Here is a 23,667-nt window from a genome sequence, read left to right on the forward strand (position 1 = left end):
GAAGGAGAAGGAGAAGGAGAAGGAGAAGGAGAAGGAGAAGGAGAAGGAGAAGAAGAAGAAGAAGAAGAAGAAGAAGAAGAAGAAGAAGAAGAAGAAGAAGAAGAAGAAGAAGAAGAAGAAGAAGAAGAAGAAGAAGAAGAAGAGAGGGCGGGGTAAAAATCTGACTAAATAAATAAAAAAAATTATACCCCACCCTTCACTGCCCAAAGGAGTCTCAGAGTGGCTTACAATCTCCTTCCCCTTCCCCTCCCCACAACAGACACCCTGTGAGGTAGGTGGGGCTGAGAGAGCTCTCTCAGGAACTGCCCTTGAGAGAACAGCTCTGAAAGAACTTATGACTGAGCCAAGGTTACACCAACAGCTGCACATGGAGGACTGGGGAATCAAACCTGGTTCTCTCAGATTAGAGTCTGTGCTCTTAACCACGACACCAAACTGGCTCTCATACCCTCCCAAATCTTGTCGGTTTCTTAAGGCACTTCTGGACTCAAATCCAGCAGTTTAACTTTAACCTGAACATTATAATTACAAATACTTTTGAAACAGGGAGAGCTTAAAACCCTGCTATGCCAGAGAGAAGGTCTGGCCTGTGGTACTTCTCCATGACATACTGACTTTCTAGGCGGACATACTGTTTTAGTACACAGAAGAATACAGCCATGTGAACCCAATTTGTAGCCTGAAACTAGCTACAGTGTGAACTGAGAAGGGGAGAGGAACCAGGCCAAAGGGGCCTGGTCTCTTTGGGACTGATCCCACAGGGAACCGAATGCTCTTCCCTTTCCCCCTTCATTGGACCCCCTTGACAACACTCAGAGCCTTCCTGTCTTGTACCTTGAGACTTAATGATTTAGAACAGGGGTTCTTAACCTTTAATCTACCAAGAATGCAACATCATCACTGAATTCCCATTAAGCCACAAAAGGGGGGGGCGCGGAACTAGAACATAAAACCAGCACTCCACACAAGACACATTTATTGATATAAGTATATTTATGATAAATGCACACGAAACGCAGATCTCAGGAATACTTTAACGAGACCCTTATACCTGGCCATCAGCCAACTCCTTAATGTTAGGCTTGTTTCCTCTTTCCTGTTGTCTACCTTCTTTACAGGCCTGTGGAAGAAATCTAGGATTTTATGCGCAGGGCAGGGTGAGCGATGCAACACAACTTTCCTCCAGTCAGAACTGTCCTGTGAACTGAGAAGTCAATCCATAGTTGACACAATGGGTTGTTGGAACAGCTGGGAGTTTTGTGCCAGTAATGCTGATAAAACCTGCCACAAGTGGACCCAATACGGACACAGTTTTCCTGACCGGAAATGGCCCCAGGAGCTGCTGTATGCCATGCCTGGGAAACAGGTGTGTACCAAGAAATGTACTTGTACATTTCTAAAATGAAGCAAACAGAAGATTCCCAAGGTCCTTTCCAGGACCAGCAAATGGCACGGGGTGAGGGCTAAGTACCCCCTCTCCATACATCACAGGGCTCATCCAAATCGGCCTTACATCTACGTGGGGATTAAGTTCCCCCTGTGGAACACCCAGATCACATCTGTAATGTGTGACTTACCCCAAGCCGTAGTGACTGGCCCAAGGTTACCATGGCAGCCTCATGACGATGGGAACTGGATCCCTGGTCTCTCTGGCCAAAGCCTGGCACTATTTTGCCGGGAGTCCCCAATGAGGTACTCATGGGAGCCATTGCGCCACCAACAGCTACTCTGGAGACAAGCCAATATTATTAAGAAGAATATTCAAAGACAACATAAACTACAGATACCGATATAAAGTACTTCCAAGTAGAGGGAAATGTGTCAGGGTTTTCAACAGTTTTTTATTTTTTTTAAACAAGTTTCGAAATAAGTATTTTTATGTGCAATTGAGAACACGTCACTCGGGTTCAAAACTTTCCATGTGTCACTCACTTTACCTTAATCACAATGAATTAGTTGAACTCAATTATTTTAATCAGTCGTACTTTTATAGAACTGCTCTCCCCTTTATTCTTTCCCTTAGATTTTTTCCCCGAAAAAATTTTACGGTTTGGCAAGCTAAACAGTAGACAGCTTTAAAAAAAAAAAATGTATGTAATTAGCTTTCTCTACATTTAAAAAAAAATTATCTTAATGATGCTAGCTGCTTCTTTAACAATCTTCAGTCCTCCCACATAGAAAGTATTTTGATGTATCAACATTGGCTGGAAGGCTATAAAAATGATGGTGTGTTGAGAAAAATTGAACGGAAAGCTGATGTAACTCAGAGCATACCATAGAAGCCATTAACCCTCTGAAAACCTTAGCTGATAAAATTTGGAGAAAACTGCAGAAAGGGAAGTTGGGATGATAGAGCTGCGATACTGTAATTCAAAATCCTATCCACCTGCCCCCACCCAGTTCTGCCTGGCCTCCTCCCTAACCAACATCGGCCCTGTATAGTGATTAGAGTGTTGGACTAGGATCTGGGAGATCCAGATTCGAATCCCCACTCTGCCATGGAACCTTGCTGGGTATCCCTGGGCCAGTCACATGCTCTCAGACCTCACAGGGTGGTTATGATTAATAAAATGGAGGACATGAGAATGATGTAAGGCATGCTGGGTGCATACTGGGGGAAATGGTGGGGTATCAATGAAGCAAATCAAACAATCAGTAAACCAACTACAAAAGAGTAGCCAGAAGCCTATTAAGACGCCTGAACTGGAGATTCACCAAGTGTCTAACTATGTAATCCAAAGAAGAGTTGCACCATTCTAAGACCATCAAATTCAATGGACTTAAAGGATGCAACACTGCTTAGAGAGCCAGCATGGTGTCATGGTTAAAAGCAGTGGACTCGAATCTGGACAACCAGGTTGGATTCCCCACTTCTCCGGAGGAAGCCTGCTGGGTGACCTTGGGCCAGTCACAGTTCTCACTGAACTCTCTCAGCCCCACCTACCTCACAAGGTACCTTTTATGGGGAAAGTGAGTGTAATCCACTTTGAGACTCCCTAAGCTAGAGAAAGGTGGGATACAAAAACCTACTCTTCTTAGGACTGCTGTCTCAGACTAAACACCTGGACTGGGAGCTATTTATTTATTTAAACATTGGAACATGGCTGGATGATACTTCCAGAGTGGAATTCAGGATTAGCACCCCCAGATATTTCATTATTGTGGCAGGCTTTGCCTCTGCTAGCGGTGGTTAAATAAAATCCTAATTGGTTGAACGCAAATCAGTCATTTCCTCTCAGCCTTGCCTACCTCACATGGTTGTTGTGGAGGCAAAATGTGAAGGGGAAAGCCTTCACATATACCACCCGGAGCAGCTTTGACAAAGGATAGGATAGGATAAAAATGTAATAGGATTCAAGACAACCACTTCCTTTGTACCATGGGGCAACACAATGATCAAAGTGTATACACTAAGAGACTCCACGAGAAACTTTTGCGTAATAGTTAACACACTTCAATTTATGTGATGCTTTGGCCCTAGGACTGGCAACATCCTGTTATTACAACTGATCTCCGGATGATCAAGATCAGTTTCCCTGGAGAAAATGGATGCTTTGGAAGGTAGACTCTATGGCATTATACCTTGCTGAGGCCCCTCCCCTCCCTAAACCGCGCCCTCCCTGGGCTCCGCCCCCAAAATCTCCTGGTATTTCCCACATCCCAGAGCTGGCAATCTATTTGGCCTCAGAAATTTGAAGATCACTCTCAGTTTTATTTTGCTTCTATTGTTGTTTTATTTATCACTGCTTGATCTGTTGTTTTGTCACACTGTAATGGCCTTCGGCCGTACAGCATTAATTTTACATCCCTACCTTTCCTTACCTAAAGACCAGAAGCTGTAGGACCTCCCCCCCCCCCATTTTGGAATTAGTCTTCCAAAAATCAGATTAATCAATCTAAATTTCCCCAAAAGGAAACACTATCATGCCCTATTTGCGTGTGTTTGTGTACATAACATCTGTGCACCCAATATTTGAACAGCTGTTCAGGGCAGTGCATGCTGGCCTTGTCCACTAAAGAAGCACTCTGAATCACATAGGCCATATCTGTGTGGGCTTGCCCATAACTACTTTCAATAGGCAGAGCTTAAAAGATTACAATTGTACAAAAAATTATATTCTCAGTTCTCAGTTTACATAGGGGTGTGACACCAGCCACCTCTCAGGCAGACCATGCCCTGCAGAGTAAACCAGATTTTTCTATTCAAACAGTTTTTCCCTCACACACCCTATTCTTAGCGTTGCGTTCAGCTTACATGTTCATAAGAACATAAGAGACGCCAATGTTGGATCAGGCCAAAGGCCCATCCAGTCCAACACTCTGTGTCACACAGTGGCCAGAAATATCAGGTGCCAGGTGTGTGTAAAGGTCAGTGCCCTACACACAACAATTCCTTTTCTGAGGTAGATGAGCCAGTGTAGTATTTTGGAATTAGGACTGGATTGCTGCAGGCTGTGGAAGGTCAGTAGTTCAGCAGTTCAAGACCCAAGTTGCCGCATGACGGAGTGAGCTCCCGTCTTTAGTTCCAGCTCCTGCCAACCTAGCAGTTCGAAACCAAGAAATTGCAAGTAGATAAATAGGGACCACTTCGGTGGGAGGGTAACAGCGTTCCGTGCACCTTGGTGTTTAGTCATGCCGGCCACATGACCACGGAAACGTCTTCGGACAGCGCTGGCTCTTCGGCTTTGAAACGGAGATGAGCACCGCAACCCTAGAGTCGGACTCAACTGGCTTTCGAGCAAGGGAACCTTTACCTTTACCTCTGCTAAACCTCCGGTACACCTATGATACTTTAGTTTCTTCAGCAATTAGCCTCTATAGTTGAATCTGTGGTCCTGTTTCCCAGGAGACTTCAGGACTCTGCTAAGTGCTGTGGCCTTCTGGTACCGATAACCCTGTACATGACTTTGCCTCACATGACTTTTGCCGTCTGGGAATGTTTATACTTTGCAGAAGTCAGGAGTCACTATCAAATTCTAAATAGAGAGAGTATCTGAACCTAGATTCCTGAGGCACTCTTAGTCAGCCTTTACTCTCTGAGTCAGCCTAGCTTAACCCTGACGTTCCTGACCCCAGAGATAGAAAGAAAGGGCTGACTTTGTTGTATACGTCAGATGTATGTCAAATGCTCATCACAGACTTGACTGACAGTTACATTAGCCCTATGACTGGAAAAGAGTACTTCATGCCTGAATGTAGTTTTGTTCCTTGTTGATCTTGCCAACCACCCCTCTGTTATGGGTCTTGATAGAGAAGAAGAAGAAGAAGAGGAAGAAGAAGAGAGGAGGAGGAGGAGGAAGAAGAAGAGATTGGATTTATACCCCACCCTTCACTTGGAGTCTCAGAGCACCTTACAAACTCCTATCCCTTCCCCTCCCCACAACAGACACCCTGTGAGGTAGGTGGGGCTGAGAGAACTCTGAGACAAACTGCTCTTTTTCAAGGACAGCTGTGCCAGAGCTTGTGACTGACCCAAGGTCACATCAGCAGGTGCAAGTGGAGGAGTGGAGAATCAAACCCGGTTCTCCCAGATTAAAGTCCGCACACTTAACCACTACACCAAATAGAGCAACCAAGGACATACTTTATAGAACTTTAAGTGCACTATTTATATACTGAATTTATATATTGAAATATTCTATGTTGAACACTAAAATGCTACAAAAGTGTTTTCTGACTTAAGAGGATGATAGGGAAATGGCTGAGAAGCTAAATGCATTTTTTGCCTCCGTCTTCACTGTGGAAGATGAGAGGTGCTTGCCCACTCCAGAGCCGCTGAGTTCGGGAGGGGTGTTGAAAGACCTGAGTCAGATTGAGGTGATGAGAGAGGAGGTCCTAAAACTGATAGACAACTTAAAAACTGATAAATCACCAGGCCCAGATGGCATACATCCGAGAGTTCTGAAAGAACTCAAATGTGAACTTGTAGATCTCCTGACAAAGATATGTAATCTTTCCTTAAAATCTGCCTCCATTCCTGAGGACTGGAAGGTAGCTAATGTCACGCCCATCTTTAAAAAGGGTTCCAGAGGAGATCCGGGAAATTACAGGCCAGTCAGTCTGACGTCGATACCGGGTAAATTGGTGGAAACCATTATTAAGGAAAGAATTAGTAGGCACATAGATGAACAAAACCTATTGAGGCAGACTCAACATGGGTTCTGTAAGGGAAGATCTTGTCTCACTAACCTGTTAATGTTCTTTGAGGGGGTGAACAAACATGTGGACAAGGGGGATCCAATAGATATTGTTTACCTTGACTTCCAGAAAGCTTTTGATAAAGTTCCTCATCAAAGGCTCCTAAGTAAGCTCAAAAATCATGGGATAAAAGGACAAGTCCTTTTATGGATCAAAAACTGGCTAATTAATAGAAAACAGAGAGTGAGTATAAATGGGCAGTTCTCCCAGTGGAGGGGGGTAAGCAGTGGGGTACCACAGGGATCAGTACTTGGTCCACTGCTTTTTAACTTGTTCATTAATGATTTGGAGTTGGGAGTAAGCAGTGAAGTGGCTAAATTTGCGGATGATACGAAGTTGTTCAGGGTGGTGAAAACCAGTGAGGATTGTGAGGCACTCCAAAGGGATCTGTCAAAGATGGGCGAGTGGGCGTCAACATGGCAAATGGGGTTCAATGTGGCCAAGTGCAAGGTGATGCACATTGGAGCCAAAAATCCTAAATATAAATACACATTGATGGGGTCTGAACTGGCAGAGACTGAGCAAGAGAGAGATCTTGGAGTTGTAGTGGATAACTCACTGAAAATGTCGAGACAGTGTGTGACTGCAATAAAGAAGGCCAATGCTATGCTGGGGATTATTAGGAAGGGTATTGTAAACAGATCAGCCAATATCATAATGCCGCTATATAAATCAATGGTGCGACCTCATCTGGAATACTGTGTGCAATTCTGGTCACCACACCTTAAAAAGGATATTATAGCTTTGGAAAAAGTGCAGAAAAGAGCAACTCGAATGATAAAAGGGTTGGAACACTTTCCCTATGAGGAAAGGTTAAAGCGCTTAGGGCTCTTTAGCTTGGAGAAAAGACGACTGAGGGGTGACATGATCGAGGTTTATAAGATTATGCATGGGAAAGAGCAGGTAGAGAAAGAGGTACTTTTCTGTTTTTAGAAAGTGAGTGTGGCCAGGTGGGGTTCCTGCCCAGCAGGGATTCTGATTGGCCCCTGCAGATCTGGTTGGCTGTGCTGATTAAAATAACATTGTTTCAGCAGCAGCTGCCACCACAGTGTTGGTTTTATTCTTTCCTCCTCTTTCCTGGTTTTTTCTTTTCTTTTCCAAAACTACTCCTCTTGCCCCCTGCACTCCGGGGTGTGCATGGGTGCGTGCACCTCCTGCAGTGGCCATTTTGTGGTTTGCTCTATCTCATACAATAGCCATGTTGTGGTTTCGCCCACCATGTCTCAGAATTCCAAAGGTGCCCACAGTCTCAGAAAGATTGGGAAACCCCTACCCGAGCGCCCCTCACAGGGATGTTACAAGGTTAAACCATAGGAGAGGAGAACCATGTATGCTACCACGACCTCCTTGGAGGAAGAAGAAGAAGAGTTGGTTTTATACCCCGCTCTTCACTACCTGAAGGAGTCTTGGAGCGGCTTACAATCGCCTTCCCTTCCTCTCCACATAACAGACACCCTGTGAGGAAGGTGGGGCTGAGAAGGTCACCCAGCTGGCTTCATGTGAAGGAGTGGGGAACCAAACCCAGTTCTCCAGATTAGAGTCTGCCTTCTGTGGCTGTTGCTAGGCAACCACAGCAGTATTGCCAGTTGGCGCCTCGGTTTCTGTCAGTAAAAGGCAGGGGGAGGTGACAGGGATCTTTCCAGGGAAGTTTTGGCCTTTAAGGGAGGACTCATTAAGGCCAGGCCCACCAGTGACTTGATACCACATGGTTTGAATGACTCTGCCAGGCCCACCTGCTTACGACTGCTCAACTGCAGCCACCACACAAAGGTCACTGTGGTATAGTGGTTAGAGTTTTAGATTAGGATCCAGGAGAGGCAGGTTCCAGTCATCATTCTACCATGGAAGCTTGCCGGGCTTCCACACTGGGCATTACCTTGCTGCGCAACATGGCCAGAGTTTTCCTGGGGAGAGGCGGCCGAGGGAAGAAAAGCTAATGACAGGGTAGCATATGAAGGTAAGTTGGCTGGTGGGTGGGAAGGTGACGAGGAAGCAAGAAAAAGGGAGAGGTTGGGGGGGAAGGGCAAATAGTGAGGGAGGAGGGGAATTAGATTCCCCCGTGGTCTCCCACTTGTGTGTATACTATTCAGAAGTGTTTAGTGAAGCCTCACCCACGCTACAAATACTGCAGCTAGAAAAGAATGAAGATTCTTCTCTTCATCCCCAGTTCCTCCTTCACCCTCTTTGACAAGAAGCATACTAAATATAGCTTTCATCAAAATATGCCCAGGTGTTCATTTAATTTCCATTTTCTCATGGTCTCACAGCATTTAACAAACTGCCCAGGACTTATTCCATTCACAGGGCTGAATGCTTTCCTTATTTTCTTGTATTTTTCTTTCTCCACTAGTTTTTTTTTTAGAAAGAAAGAAAGAAAGAAAGAAAGAAAGAAAGAAAGAAAGAAAGAAAGAAAGAAAGAAAGAAAGAAAGAAAGAAAGAAAGAAAGAAGTTCCACTTTTCACTGCAATTTCACATATAAACTTCCCTTCAGAAACAGAGCGGACATAATGAATTGGACACTTCATATGGTCTCTGGGGGCAGGAACCCGGTTGCCAGCGGAAGTGTTATTACGGATTCAGTTGGCAGCATACTCCCTTCAGAGCTACGGCAGAATCAAGGCCTCAAGGTCTGTGCTGACAGACGCAGAGCAGCTAATGGCTTACGAATGCACTACAAAACAAACCATCAAAAGTTGAAGGAAACTTTAATAACTGTCCCCTTGAGGTTTACCCCGCTCAGGAACAAACTGCGAAAAAACTTTTTCACACACACACACGACAAGAACAAGGAGCTGCATCCAATTCCCCCCCCCACACCCCAAAATACACCCAATAATTCCTTAAACTCTCTATTATTCATGGCCAGCCTTTGCAACAGGATACACCGCTTCTTCCTCCTGACCTGTCTTCATGTACACCTCACTGCTAGCCCTTGAGAAAACCCATCCTCCTTCAAACGCTGCAAATGCTGCTCTTGGAAGAAACGTTCAGCCCCTGGGAGATTCTTTTATAGGAGACTGCACATGGAAAAAGATTTGCCTCTGGCTTCCCCCTCAGCCTATCCTGCCTACTCAGAGCTTGTCCATGTGACGCTGCCATCCTTCAGTGTCAGACAATAGACAGAATGTCCATGGCCTGCCACATCTCCTCAACATGCGACGTTTCCCAATGGAAACCATGTGTACCACGTCCAGTGATGAACCAGAACTCTGAACGTGTGAACTGGCTTTTCACTCCGTTCACATATCCATTGTGAAACCAAAGAACCAGAGAGGTTTTGCCAATTTCTTCTTACTTCTCCTGTATCCCCACCCAAAGCTACATGATGCAGTGACTTCACACTATATCAGGTTGCAGCTTCCAATGAAGGATTAAAATGGATGACTAAGCAATGGAGAAATCACCATGGGAGAAAGTGGGATGGTAACACATGACTCTGTAGCCAGTTCTTTCTGCACAGGAGGATAGAAAAAAACTTATTTCCTAACGCACAAGAACTCTCACAACTCCAAGCTCCAAGGGTTCTCAAGAACACAGCTGAAATCTATTGCAGAAGTGACACAGATGGAAATGCTTTCCTGTGGCTTCCCCACAACTGTGATGATCTTTTCCCCTGGGAATTTCAAAGCCAAAGTCTGAAAATCTTTGAAAAGTGGCCTAGGAATTCCCCCGTCTGAAGTTCCTGAGAAGCATTTTTAAGCTACAATCTTAGGAACACTTACGTGTGAGTAAGCACCAATGAAAATGTGCATAAGATCCCAACCATAATGGGCACATTGTCAGCTACCCTGCCATGAGTGTGGAGATGTTTTCTGATTGCTTTGCATTCCTTCCCATGCGCTTAATTGCTTCAGAGCTGTAACGCTTATCTTTGATGTTGTACTGGTGGAGAATGTGGTGTCTATCGTCCGTGGGAGCTTCTCCGTTCCCAGCTTCACAACCGTTAGAGAGTCCAACAGTATCCCGCGCGCGGGAGCACACCTAATTGGTTATTGCTAGGGGGAGGCACATACGAATGCCCTATATCCGATTATGCACACAGGTATCCCGCCATTCCTAACAGTGTTCATGTTATCGCATCTATGGCTTTTCAATAAAAGTAAAACCTTCCTGGAAGCATGTATTTCGTTGTTTAGCTGTGGCTCCTAACACACATCTACTTAAAAAAAAAATTAAAACCTGAGAAGACCTGAATGTGTGACTTTTGCTTCTGACTTTTGGTGACCCTATGACCTCTAAAAGGCCCTATCCTTAACAGCCTTGCTCATGTCTTGTAAACTGAGGGCCTTTGTGGCTTCCTTGATGGAGTCAATCCATCTCCTGTTGGGTCTTCCTCTTTTCCTGCTGCCTTCCACTTTTCCTAGCACTTCCAGTGACTCTAATCTTCTCATAATCGGACCAGCGTACGATAGCCTCAGTGTGGTCATTTTAGCTTCTAGGATAAGTTCAGGCTTGATTTGATCTGATGGTGGAAAGTGCTGTCAAGTCACAGCTGACTTATGGTGATCCATAACTGACTTAAGGTGATCCACAACTGACTTATGGTCAGGGGTCATTTTGTAGAAAAAGAGGTGCAGGAGCTCATTAGCGTAACTTATTTGCATATGCCACGCCCCCTGACATCGCCGGAAGTGTGTCAGAAGGCAACACCCACCACCAGGGGTCATTTCGTAGAAAAAGAGGTGCATGCGCTCATTAGCATAACTTATTTGCATACGCCACACACCCTGACATCACCGGAAGTGTGTCAGAAGGCAACACCCACGGCTCAGGCATGTTACCAGAAGTGTGGTTATCCAGCCACACCCACCTTTTGCTTCTTATTCTGTTTACCTTGTTTGTTGTCAAAACCCAGGGCCTTTTTTGTAGCAGGAACTCCTTTGCATATTAGGCCACACACCCCTAATCTAGCCAATCCTAATGAGTTTCTGCTGTTGGGTGTGGCCTGTTATGCTAATGAGTTCCTGCTGGGCGTGGCCAACTTGGGAGCCAGCTGGAACTTCATTCCTGTGCGTTCCTGCCCAAAAATAGCCCTGGGTATCCCGCCATTCCTAACAGTGTTCATGTTATCGCATCTATGGCTTTTCAATAAAAGTAAAACCTTCCTGGAAGCGTGTATTTCGTTGTTTAGCTGTGGGTCCTAACACACATCCACTTAAAAAAAAAAAATTAAAACCTGAGAAGACCTGAGTGTGTGACTTTTGCTTCTGACTTTTGGTGACCCTATGCACTGCCTGAGATTTGATGAGTTCGGGCTAGCTGGGTCCATCCCCCAAATCAAGTGATTTGATCTAGAACTCACCTATGACCTCTAAAAGGCCCTATCCTTAGCAGCCCTGCTCATGTCTTGTAAACTGAGGGCCTTTGTGGCTTCCTTGATTGAGTCAATCCATCTCCTGTTGGGTCTTCATCTTTTCCTGCTGCCTTTCCCTTTTTCTAGCACTCCCAGTGACTCTCATCTTCTCATAATCTGACCAGTGTATGATAGCCTCAGTGTGGTCATTTTAGCTTCTAGGATAAGTTGAGGCTTGATTTGATCTGGTGGTGGAAAGTGCCGTCAAGTCACAGCTGACTTATGGTGATCCATAACTGACTTAAGGTGATTTACAACTGACTTATTCAGGGGTCATTTAGTAGAAAAAGAGGTGCAGCTCATTAGCGTAACTTATTGGCATATGCCACGCCCCCTGACATCACCGGAAGTGTGTCAGAAGGCAACACCCACCACCAGGGGTCATTTCGTAGAAAAAGAGGTGCATGCGCTCATTAGCATAACTTATTTGCATATGCCACACCCCCTGACATCACCGGAAGTGTGTCAGAAGGCAACACCCACGGCTCAGGCTCCACTGGACTGTTTTGGATTGCTAGCTATTGGGGGGTGGGGGAACGTGCAGATCTGTCCTCGCAGAGGAGGGAGAGCTTGTACCTGAATAAAACTTGGTCTTAAAGGTGCCACTGGACTGTTTTGGATTGCTAGCTGGGGGGGGCCTCTGCAACTTACCTGGCTGGCTGCTTCTTGCTCTGACTGAGGGCTGCTGGGAGCAGGGGTGGGGCTTGTTTCATGTGCCCGCCCCCTGGGCTCTTTACTGCCGGAGCTCCGCTCCTGTGCGCTCCTGCAGGAAATGACCCCTGCTTATGGTGATCCAAGGCATGAGACGTTCAGAGGTGTTTTTGCCATTGCCTGCCTCCATGTAGCGACCCTAGTATTCCTCGGAGGTCTCCCATCCAAATACTAACCAGGGCCGACCTTGCTTACTGCCTGAGATTTGATGAGATCGGGCTAGCTGGGGCCATCCTCCGAATCAAGTGATTTGATCTAGAACTCACCTATTAGTCTTTTCGGCAGCCCAGGGTACATGTAATACTCTCCTCCAACACCACATTTCACATGAGGAGACCTAAGGCTGCCAAGCCCTGACCTGGATAGCCCAGGCTAACCCAGTCTCATCAGATTTCAGAAGCTAAGCAGGGTCAGCCCTGGTTAGTATTTGGATAGGAGACCTCCAAGGAATACCAGGATCATGACATGGAGGCAGGCAATGGCAAACCACCTCTAAACATCTCTTGCCTTGAAAACCCCATGGGGACGCAATAAGTCAGCTGTGACTTGATGGTACTTTCCACCACCAGAACTGCCAAATCCGGGATGGGAAACTTCTGGAGATTTGGGGGCGGAGCTTGGGGAGGGCGGAGTTTGGTGGTGGGAGCTTAGCAGGGATGTGATGTCACAGAGTCCATCCTCTCCAATGCTGCCACTGTCTCCAAGTCTGGACCTCAGTGGCAATTCTGAGAGTATCTGTTCCCTCTAAGCTGAGTTAGTGTGAGGTAGCTCACAGTTTTTTAGCCACCGGCTCACACATTTTTGTCTTGGCTCAGGAAGGATGGCTCCAGAGCAAACTAATTTATGCAGCAGCCAAATCGCTTGCTCACATCTTTCATGCCAGTACCTCACAAAGTAGAATTTTTGCTCACAAGACTCCACAGCTTAGAGGGACCATTGCTCCAGACCCCAGTCTGGAGGTTGGTAAACCCAGGGAGACCTTCCTCTGGCCCTGGCTTCTGTATCTACAGGAAACTGAGCAGTAGCCTCTAATTTTAAAAGGCTTGGAAGAGTGGGTATAAGTATTCTGAATATGGGATCACTGGTTGTTTATGATGTTGCTGTAAGCACTTCCTAACGATGTGACTGTACTATAATTTTTGTTATAGTAGCCTTTTCAGCACTATAAGCCACCCACCCAGAGAGAGGCTGATGATATATAATGAAAATATTACAGAAGCTAAACAAACTTCAGTAAATACTGCCACAGCAGGGGCATTTCAAACGGCAAACCCCCACATTAAAACTTCAGGAAAGTTAATTTATACATATAAACAGTCGGCATTTTTCCTTATTCCTTTGAAGCAAAAAATAAATAAATAAATCTGGTACAAGGTTCAGAAATCACTATTTAAGGACTCTCAAGAAAGGAACAGGATTGGAACACAAGAGAGCAAGAATATGACTGCAAACTTCAATAACACATGATCTATTTACCAGCATATTTCCAAGACATTTTTTTCCTGAGTGGATATGAACCACCTCTACAAGGGTTATACTTTTATGAAAAGAAATTAGAGCTCTGAGCATTTAGGGAAGCTAATGATAGCAAGATCCTGACACGGCCATGAACTTACAAATGTGCCATTATTAACTTCCTGATGCCATCTTTCTGGGCACGTATGGAGGTCAGTTTATACTCCCCTGGTCTTCGGCATCCCTCATTTTATTGAGGATTGTTGTTGCTTACAACTCTATTTTAGTTTCCCTGCTTTGCCAGGGCTTAGTTGGAAGACAAGAGCTTAAAAAACACAATCCACTTATCACATTTTTACCTCAGCTTTCCACAGAAGAGCTCAGGGTGAAGTGGGATACATTCTGTTTCACTACTACAACATCCATTCTGCGAGGAAAGTTAGCCTGAGAAAGAGCCAGCTGGCAAGTTTCAAGGCTGAATGGAGATTTGAACCCAACCAAGCCTTGCTGGTCCCAGTCCAAGGCTATCCACAGGCCAGATTGGCTCCCTACTTGTACCCTGAAATAATTCCAATTATTCTGAAGCAAATGCCCTCTCTAACCTTGTCACTGGGATTAGGCCAGTGGGTACACCGCCCCACCTACATTTTTCAAAAAGCGTTTTTTTTAAAACTGGCGAGAATTCCATTCTAAGAATGAAAGCTTGATCTCAGAATAAGAACGTTTCCAGTTTTAAAAATACCAAACACCTCATGGGTGCCCCCTAAAAGTGGTAATGTTCTAAGCTCAGCGTACTTACCTCAATATTTCCACCCCACTCAGGACAGATTTTCAAGATCAACTTTAACCTTAAGTGATCCTAATACAAATCTCACTTTACCTCTTATAACTCTGAACATGACAGGGTAACTTAAGAAAGTTATTATTTAATTAAGGAAGAAATAGCTTCAGGCCTGTAGGCATAACCCTTGGACGAACAGCTATTGAATCCGGTTTGGTGTAGTGGTTAAGTGAGCGGACTCTAATCTGGGAGAACCAGGTTTGATTCCCCACTCCTCCACTTGCACCTGCTGATGTGACCTTGGGTCAGTCACAAGCTCTGGCACAGCTGTCCTTGAAAAAGAGCAGTTTGTGTCAGAGTTCTCTCAGCCCCGCCCACCTCACAGGGTGTCTGTTGTGGGGAGGGGAAGGGAAAGGAGTTTGTAAGCCGCTCTGAGACTCCAAGTGAAGGGCGGGGTATGAATCCAATCTCTTCTTCTTCTTCTTCTTCTTCTGAATCCTGACCAGTCTAAAACACGTTGTTTTGTTTTTTAAAATATTGTATATTCTGTTACTGTTATGAACTGCTTTTGGTCCCTTCAGGGAGAAAAACTGAATATAATATGTGGTGGCGGTGGAAAATGTGGTGACCCCGTAGGGTTTTCAAGGCAACAGACGTTCAGAGATGATTTGCCACTGCCTGCCTCCACATCACGACCCTGGTATTCCTTGGAGGTCTCCCATCCAAATACTAGCTAGGGCCAACACTGCTTAGCTTCCGAGATCTGATGAGATCAGGCTAGTCTGGGCTACCTTGGTCAGGGCAAACAAACAAATGCATAAATATAAAATAAACAGAGTCAATGTGGTGTAGTGGTTACAGTATCAGACTAGGATCTGGGAAATCCAGGTTCTTATCCCCACTCTGTCACGGAAGCTTGCTGGGTGACTTTCTGGCCAGTCACGCACTCTCAGCCTGACCTACCTCCCAGGGTTGTTGTGAGAATAAAATAGAGAAGGGGGCTGATGTAAGCTGCTTTGGGTCCCCGCTGGGGAGAAATGTAGCATATTAATGAAGTAAAAATTTTTAAAAAATAAAGGACTAAAGGACGATCAAAGCAGGTAGATGTTTCTGATAGCAAGCATTCATAGGCACTAAAAAATCTGGTTGTGGCAACACGTTTAGAGAAATTTCAGTTATGAGGATATCATGAGTCTCCATTTTTTAAAAAAGTATCAGCTAGTAGAGAAGGTTGGCTATTATCCTGGGGTATCCCTGTGAACCCTGCCTACCTTCTAGCCCATACCCTAAGATAATAACGCAAATGTCAGTGCACAACACAGCCGTGAAAAACCAAAAGCAGGAGCGGACTTTCTGAAGCAGGCCAGCCATTTACCTGTGCTGTGCCAACAGTGGCATCTTCAACATGAGACCTTCCATCCTATCCCATAAGCCACTGCTTCAGCCCAGCTACTCCAAATCTTGCAAGGCATCTCTCAACTGATAGTGAAGACAAACAGGGTCAAATGATCTGCCCAAGGCCACACACAAACCCTCTAGAGGAGCCACCCCCTCCTCCAATGTTTTGAACTATAAAGAACACATTGGTGAAAGTTTACAGCAACTTGACTTTTCCCTTGTAGCGTAAACAAACAGTTGAGGGATTGGCTTTAAGCAAAAACAGGCACCCGCCAAGGAACTCTCTCTCGCCTGTTCCTAATTATTTATGGACTGTGAGGTATATCAACTGGGGGGGGGGGTTTGAAACTCTCCTGTACCGCAGTCATATTTTACTTCCACACTAATTCTAATTGCGTATTGAACAATATCGAGCAGGCGGCTAATTAAGAGTCTTTGAGAGACTGTTCTTGCCCATTTGTTTAATTTTACCGAGGAAGACGGGCTCGCAAGAAAGCCAGTGTGCAAGAAAGTCCAGAGTCCGCAATCATCTGTAATGTAAAATTTAAAAAAAGCAATTCACTTTTGTAAAAAGATTTCCTCCCCCCCTTTTCTGCCCCTCAAGGATTTTAATTTATCTAACAGTGGAGGGAGAGTCTCTAGCAGCAACCAAAAGATCTTTCTCCCCCCTCATCTGGGCCTGCCAGGAAGTGATGAATCAGGTTCTCACCAAAAAGTGCTGCGGGTCCGTTTTCTTAAATAAAAGTGTGCTGCAGGCTGCGGAACGTAGGCCTTCCATCAGCAGCCACAAAGTAAAAAACCACGTTGAGTGGCATGTCATTATTTAGTTCTCTCCCCCCCCCAAGCTTTAAAGTAAGGGGTTCGTGGTTTGGACCTGACTGAAGTTACCTGTCGCTATCTCAGACAGCACGTAAAGGTCAGTACATTTTTTAAAGCACTATTTTCTCTCTCTTGAATATTTCAGTTGCAACTGCTGACACACAGCCAGCCAGTGTCTCAGTTTGCTCTCACTAATCCCGGTCTTATTCCTTCTTCCTCAGCTGAAGGAGCATTTTAGACACATGAAGTGTGGGGCGGGGGGGGGGGGCGTACCTGTGAAAGTCTGCCAGCCCCTACTGTCTGCTCCTTGCTAGCACATGACCGCACTGTGCCACAGCTCCCGGCTTTGCAAGGCTGTTTAGAAAGACCTTATTCTTTAGCATTAAACCACAACGGCTCACAAACTTGTTGTGAAGACATTTCCCATGGAGAAAGATCCCGGAACAAAAGATTTTCTATCTCCCTTTTCAAGACAGGCAGGGACTCATTCCGCAGGGCAACGGTTCTTTAAATAAATAAATAAGAAACAGATCAGCGAGTCAAACAAATGACTGATAAGAGTTTTAAGTTCATGGACTTTGACAGATTCAGAAAGGATGTAATCATGCTCAGGAAAGCACTGTAAAAGTGCTCAGGCTGCGCACCTTTGGAGTTGTGCTTGGCCCTTCTTAATGTTGAAATTTACATTTGCTCCTCCTGACATTTGCTACCATTATAGGAGAGCAGAGATAGGAACTGAGATACTCGGTCATCAGCCGGGGCCCCTCTGATACCATCGGCAGCACCTGGTACCCCCAAGACAGATGGCTGAAGGAAAAGACTCCGCTCCCTTTGACTTAGAAACTCTCTGAGACCAGAGAGATAAACCCTGTTATCAATACACCTCAAAGGACACCATCATTATCAGAACAACAGCATCATCTCGGCTGCCAATTTTATTTTATTGTGCCCTGCTTTGAGATCCATTATGGCTGAAAAGCGGCACAGAGAAAATACTATAAAATAAATTAGATAGATACACTGGATCTCAATATTCCAACACGACAGCCACATTAGTCTTAACTGATAACTAGGAGACAAGGCATTCTGCACTGTGCATGAAATCAACCGAACTAATGCACCACAAGCAACCGTTAATTTTATATAGTGGGCTGTTTTAATCCCGTTCTCCCTCCAAGGAGCTCAGGGCAGTGTGCATACTTCTCTCCTTTACAACAGCTCTGACAGGTGGGTTAGCAGGTCACCCAGCAAGTTTTCATAGTAAGGTAAAGGTAAAGGTTTCCCTTGCTCGAAAGCTAGTCGAATCTAACTCTAGGGGGCGGTGTTCATCTCCGTTTCCAAGCTGAAGAGCCAGCGCTGTCCGAAGACGTTTCCATGGTCATGCAGCCGGCATGACTAAACGCCCAAGCGGAGACCCTAAAGGAGCCTTAGTTAAAGGCTCCGAACCAGGGGGCGCTTAGGGGAAGTGCCTCTTTACCGGCCCGAAGGTCGGAAATTGAGGGTCGCCCCATGCCCCAACGGCCCCTCCGCGGCAGTGCCCCGTAAGGGGACTAGCAACGCCACCGGGACTTCGCAGAGTGATGAAGCGAATGAACGTAAGAGAACGAAAGTGAACGGCAACAAACTGTGAGTCCTCGATCGTCCGCACAAAAAGATACAAGTGATCCCCCCCTACCGTACAAGCGCAAAGGAGGGAGGAGGGTGGAATGCCCCCCCCTGATAAGACCAGGACTGTAAGCTTAATAGGGGGGGAGTGAAAATTGAAAGAAGTAAAGTTATCTTTTGGGGATTTGGTTAAAGCGAAGAAACGGGATTAACTCCCGAGCAGTGTGGCACGGACTTTTTAAAAGTAAACAATCATTTAAGATATCGGGAGCCAAAAGAGCTAAGAAGAAGGAAAAGCAAGCGAAGAAGCTAACGACTACTTCCGGTTCCAGCTCCCGCCTCTCTGGCTCGGCTGTCAATCATCAAGAGAGTGAGATGCTTCAACCTCTGCTGGATCAGATGCAGAAAATCAGCCAAACTTTCACAAGCATGGAAAGTGTTCTCAGCAGTCAGCAGACTCAGTTAACTGACACAGCTAAGAAAATGGAGGAGATTGCAAAGAAATGTCTGGTTTCAACCGAAGATACACAGAAAATCAAGAAGAAGGTCAGCAAAATGGAATGAAAGCAAGAAATGCAAGAAAATAAACTATTGATGTTACAAATGGAAAAATCTAATTTGACTCTCCGATTTCAAGGGATTCAAGAAGCGGAAAAAGAAGATCTCAAAAGCATATTAATGGAAGCGTTGGCACCACTGATGGGCAGTGAAGCGGAAAAATTAAGCGAAGATATGGATCTGGTGTATAGATCCTATTCTAACTTTACAAAGAAAAATAATCTGCCAGCTGAAGTGGTTGTCAAGTTTACCAAACAACGAGTAAGAGATCAGATCCTTAAAGAGACCTCAGCAACACCGTTGAAAATTGGAGAGCAACCTATAAGGATTCTAAAAGATGTGCCATTTGAAATACGACAGAAGCGGAAGGCATATAAGGGACTGACCGTATTCTTGCAAAACCGTCAAATTAAATACAGGTGGTTGTTTCCAGAAGGGCTGGTCTTCAAATTTAAAGACAAAAAGGAGAAGATTGACTCCATTTTCAAAGCACAAGAGTTTCTAAAGAGACACACCAGCTTAGAGGAAGAAGCAGAACTCGCCAAGTGGAAAATTATTAGTAGCGACGAGGACAGCAGTTCAGAGGGAGGAGACGAGGAACTGGAGGAGAAAGGAGCAGTGGGAGGTGCTTCCTATAACCTAAGAGACAAGAAAGGCAAACGCCCCAACATCTGAAGAACTTTTGACTGTGCTGCAAGGACATACAAGTACTAACCTAAAAGGACTTTACTAAATTAACTATTTTTTATCTTTGACAGGTGAAGAAGCAAGAAGATCGATGGCTCACGGTGAAGATATGGACTGTATTTACGGTTAAAAGACTAACATACTAATATACTCATCACTCGACCTTTTCTTAATCCCTCTATATACCCTCCCCCCTTTCTGTAAATGTAAAGCAATAAAATTCTCTCCTTTTTAGGAGAGTTCAATAAAAAAAAAAGAAAGAAAAAGAAATGAGTTTGACACCCCTGCTCTAGGCTGGTCCTGCATTGGGCATGGGGGGTTGGACTAGATGGCCTCAATGGCAACTTCCAACTCTGTGATTCTAGGATTCCCACCCCCCCGCATTCTGCTGCATGAGCCTCAAGTATATAAAGGAAGGGAGGAAAACTGCCCCGCCTAGCAGAACCTCTACCATCGGGTGCCTCCCACCCATTAAACTACCCTAGGAGTATACCACTTCACTGTGCTGCCTATGTAGACCTGGGCTCAGTCATCATTTAATGGGAGGCTTGTGTGGTTTTTCATTGGAGAATTTTTGTACAGAATAAAAAGACCTCTTTGAAAAAAAAGAAAGAAAGAAACATTCTGAAAATGGAGAATTTAGTAGGAAGTGTGCAAACTATTCTGACTGTATGCAAAACGCTAAGCTCTGTGTTGAGAAGGAAAACATAAAAGAGGAGGTTTGCATGCCTGCCAGCCCCCTGGGACACCCACATTATTTTCAGATTGAACACAAAGAGGCAGAAATCTCCCAACACATTTTATTGCCTTACCCGAAGATCTGAAGTGAGAAATGATTTGTGCCTTCAAAAAAATAAAATAAAGACAAACTCTAGCTGACAACACCGTCCACGTTGTAAGAAGAAAACAATTCCCTTGTTGCTTGCCTTGTGGCCAGAAAGAGTTGCTTTCCGCTCCTTCAGCACAACTGACCCACTCTGCATGTCCCTTGCTTCTCAGCCACATCTCCTACGCAGACTCCCCACACACACTGAAAGCAACTCCTTTTATTACGGGGTTAATGCAGCACTCGGCTTGTGATTCAAGGGGAGCCAGGCCCACCAGCTAACAACTGAGGTTCTGTAGGCCAACAGCCATGGTGGCGGAAAGGGACATCCAGTCAAAGCAGACTTATGGCAACCCCATAGGGCTTTCCAGCCAAAAACAGAGGTGGTTTGTTCTTGCCATTGCTTGCCTCCATGTAGGTGGTCTCCCATCCAAGTATTAACCATAACAACAACGACAACGACAACGACGACGACGACAAAGAAGAAGAAGAAGAAGAAGAAGAAGAAGAAGAAGACGAGGAGGAGGAGGAGGAGGAGGAGGAGGAGGAGGAGGAGATTGGATTTATACCCCACCCTTCACTTGGGAGTCTCAGAGCAGCTTACAAACTCCTTTCCCTTCCCCTCCCCACAACCTGTAAGGTAGGTGGGGCTGAGAGAGCACTTTTCAGAACGATCCTTGAGAGAACAGCTCTGACAGAACTATGGCTTGCCCAAGGTCACCCAGCAGCTGCAAGTGGAGGAGTGGGGAATCAGACCTAGTTCTCCCAGATTAGAGTCCATGCACTTAACCACTACACCAAACTGGCTTAGCTTCCAAACTCTGCCAAGCAAGCACTAGACTGGGCTATTCAGGCTGCTGCACCACGTGATCCCTCTTTCAATTTGAGGTTTTCCACCCCTCTGCCTGTTCTGCACTTTCTAGATGCTCCTGAACCCTCTCCGTGATCATTGTCATCTGTTTGCAGCTGAACTCTCTTCCTCCTCCTTTTTCACAGGAGATCCCTAAGCCATCTGTTTAAAAGCCAACTTAAATGCTGCATCTTTCCATTCCCAGCATCCACAGATGAGCACTACCTCCAGTTCTAATTCTGTGCCCTGATCATCTTGTCAGATTTCAGATGGACCAGCCTGATCTCATCAGATTTCAGAAGTGAATCAGGGTTGGCCCTGGTTAGTTCTTGGATGGGAGACTACGGAGGAATTCCAGGGTCACTCTGCAGAGGCAGGCAATGGCAAACCACTTCTGTTTGTCGTAGGGATACCATTCCCGAGGTAGGGTTGGGGGGGGTCCTCTGCTTTCACAAGCTCTTGCCCACTGCCAGACAGCTGGCTGGTGGGAGAAAACTCTCCCCACCCCAACGCCATGTGTGACACACTGACGTCATCCATTTGAGGTCGTTTTTACCACAGAGTTTTGCCCAAAAACCAGAGCATTGCCTACTACTGGCATTAAAGTTGTGAGCAAGCAATTTGGCTACTGCATAAATTACTTTGCTCTGGAACCATCCTTCCTGAGCTAAGACAAAAATGTATGAGCCAGAGGCTAAAGAACAGTGAGCTAGCTAACACTAGCTCAGCTTAGAGGGAACACTGGAGTCAACATAAGTCAGATGTGACTTGATGGCATCTTCCACCACCAGCATCATCCTGCAGTGTACTTGGGTTTGGACAGAAGCAGGACTCACAAATGAATCTCACACTGTAGCTTTCACAGATGCTAAATAATGCAGTTTCAATCCACTTCAGCAACCGTTTGCAAGTGGATTTTGCCATTTCACACAGTAAAATCCAGTTGCAAAGTGCACTGACAGTGGATTGAAAGTGCATTATTTAGTGTTTGTGAAAGTGCCCACATTAGAATTCCAACTCCTTTAATTGTTCTTTCCATTAGAATTCCAACTCCTTTAATTGTTCTGATTTACAAGGACAAAGCAAAAACAAACAAACAAAAAAAAAACCCCAAACATTTTGTCCCTGGAAAGAACTTTTCAGAAACAGGCAATGGGGCTTTCTTTGGGGGGGGGGTCCCCCAAAGTCATTTTATTTAGAAAAATGTTATGCCCAACAATCTATCTGAGGCAGTTTACAATGAAGGCACTAAAACAAAGAATTAAGAACAAAGCCAATGTCATAAAAACAAGCCACTTTAAAAAAGAAAGCCAATTGGCACATAAAAGAAAGGTAGGCGCTATGCAAGTCTCATGGGAGAGGGAATTCCAAAGAAGAGGTGCCATCACCAAAAAAGCCATGTCTTTGAATTCTATGCAGAGCCAGATCACTTCCGAGTACCCCATGAAACCCAGTACAGATCTCAGTTCTTCAAAGACTCCTCACGAAACCTCACTCAAGCCCATTTCTGAGCATTCAGTCTCATTCTTCCTGTACTCTTCCAGCCTTTATACAACACTGGGAGATAACCACTGATGTGAAAGAGAAACTAAGCACATAACCAAGGCTTTGCAGTCAATTAGCTGCCAAACCATTGTACCCGGGTAATGATACTTAGGCCATTATAGTTAAGCCATTCTATATAACGCTGAGCAAACCATTACAATATAAAACAGATTTACAATCTCCCAACCATTTTCCACAGCTTTGCCCCCACATCTTTCTCTCCCCCCCCCCTTTTGAGCTGGTAGTAAACAGATTCTTTTCATCTCCCTCGTTCTGAGTAATATAATCAAAGAGTGCTGCAGGGGGAAAAGGCGTCTAAAGCATTGTTTGTTTGTATGAATAACTGTAAGCCAGCCTGATTTATACAGGAGAAAAGAGGTCCCTGGTTAAGCAGACTTGTTTCAGTTAATTTCGGCTTTACGCTACCTCCTCAGGCCCCCCTCAAGAGCCTCATGAGTTAACACAGATGTTGCAGCTGATGAAGCGGAAGCAGAGACATAATATAAAGTTTGCAGACATCGCTAAGCAAAAAAGAAGAAGAAGAAGAAGAAAAAGCAGCAAGAGCGATAATGCAAGGACCCCCAACAGTGCCGATGATTCGGGCTTCCTGTCTAAAATAGCTTGACGCATTTTATTAATTCAAGGAAGATCAACAGCTGCTGGTTTTCCATATGCCCTATGTCAGATTTCACGCGAGCAATGAATACAGTAACAGTCTCCATCAAATTATTATCCATCAGAGAACCAACAAGCAGTGAAGCGAATTGTAACACCGGCGACAGCTGGGGGGGGGGGGGATTTTGTGCCACTTCAGTCCTGAATCCCTGGCTCCCTGGACAGCCACCGCCTCCCTCCATTTCAGCTTTCTCCAGGTCCCCAGT

This window comes from Gekko japonicus, unplaced genomic scaffold (assembly GCF_001447785.1).
Source record: "Gekko japonicus isolate JY-2015 unplaced genomic scaffold, Gekko_japonicus_V1.1 scaffold1251, whole genome shotgun sequence".
Lineage (NCBI taxonomy): Eukaryota > Metazoa > Chordata > Lepidosauria > Squamata > Gekkonidae > Gekko > Gekko japonicus.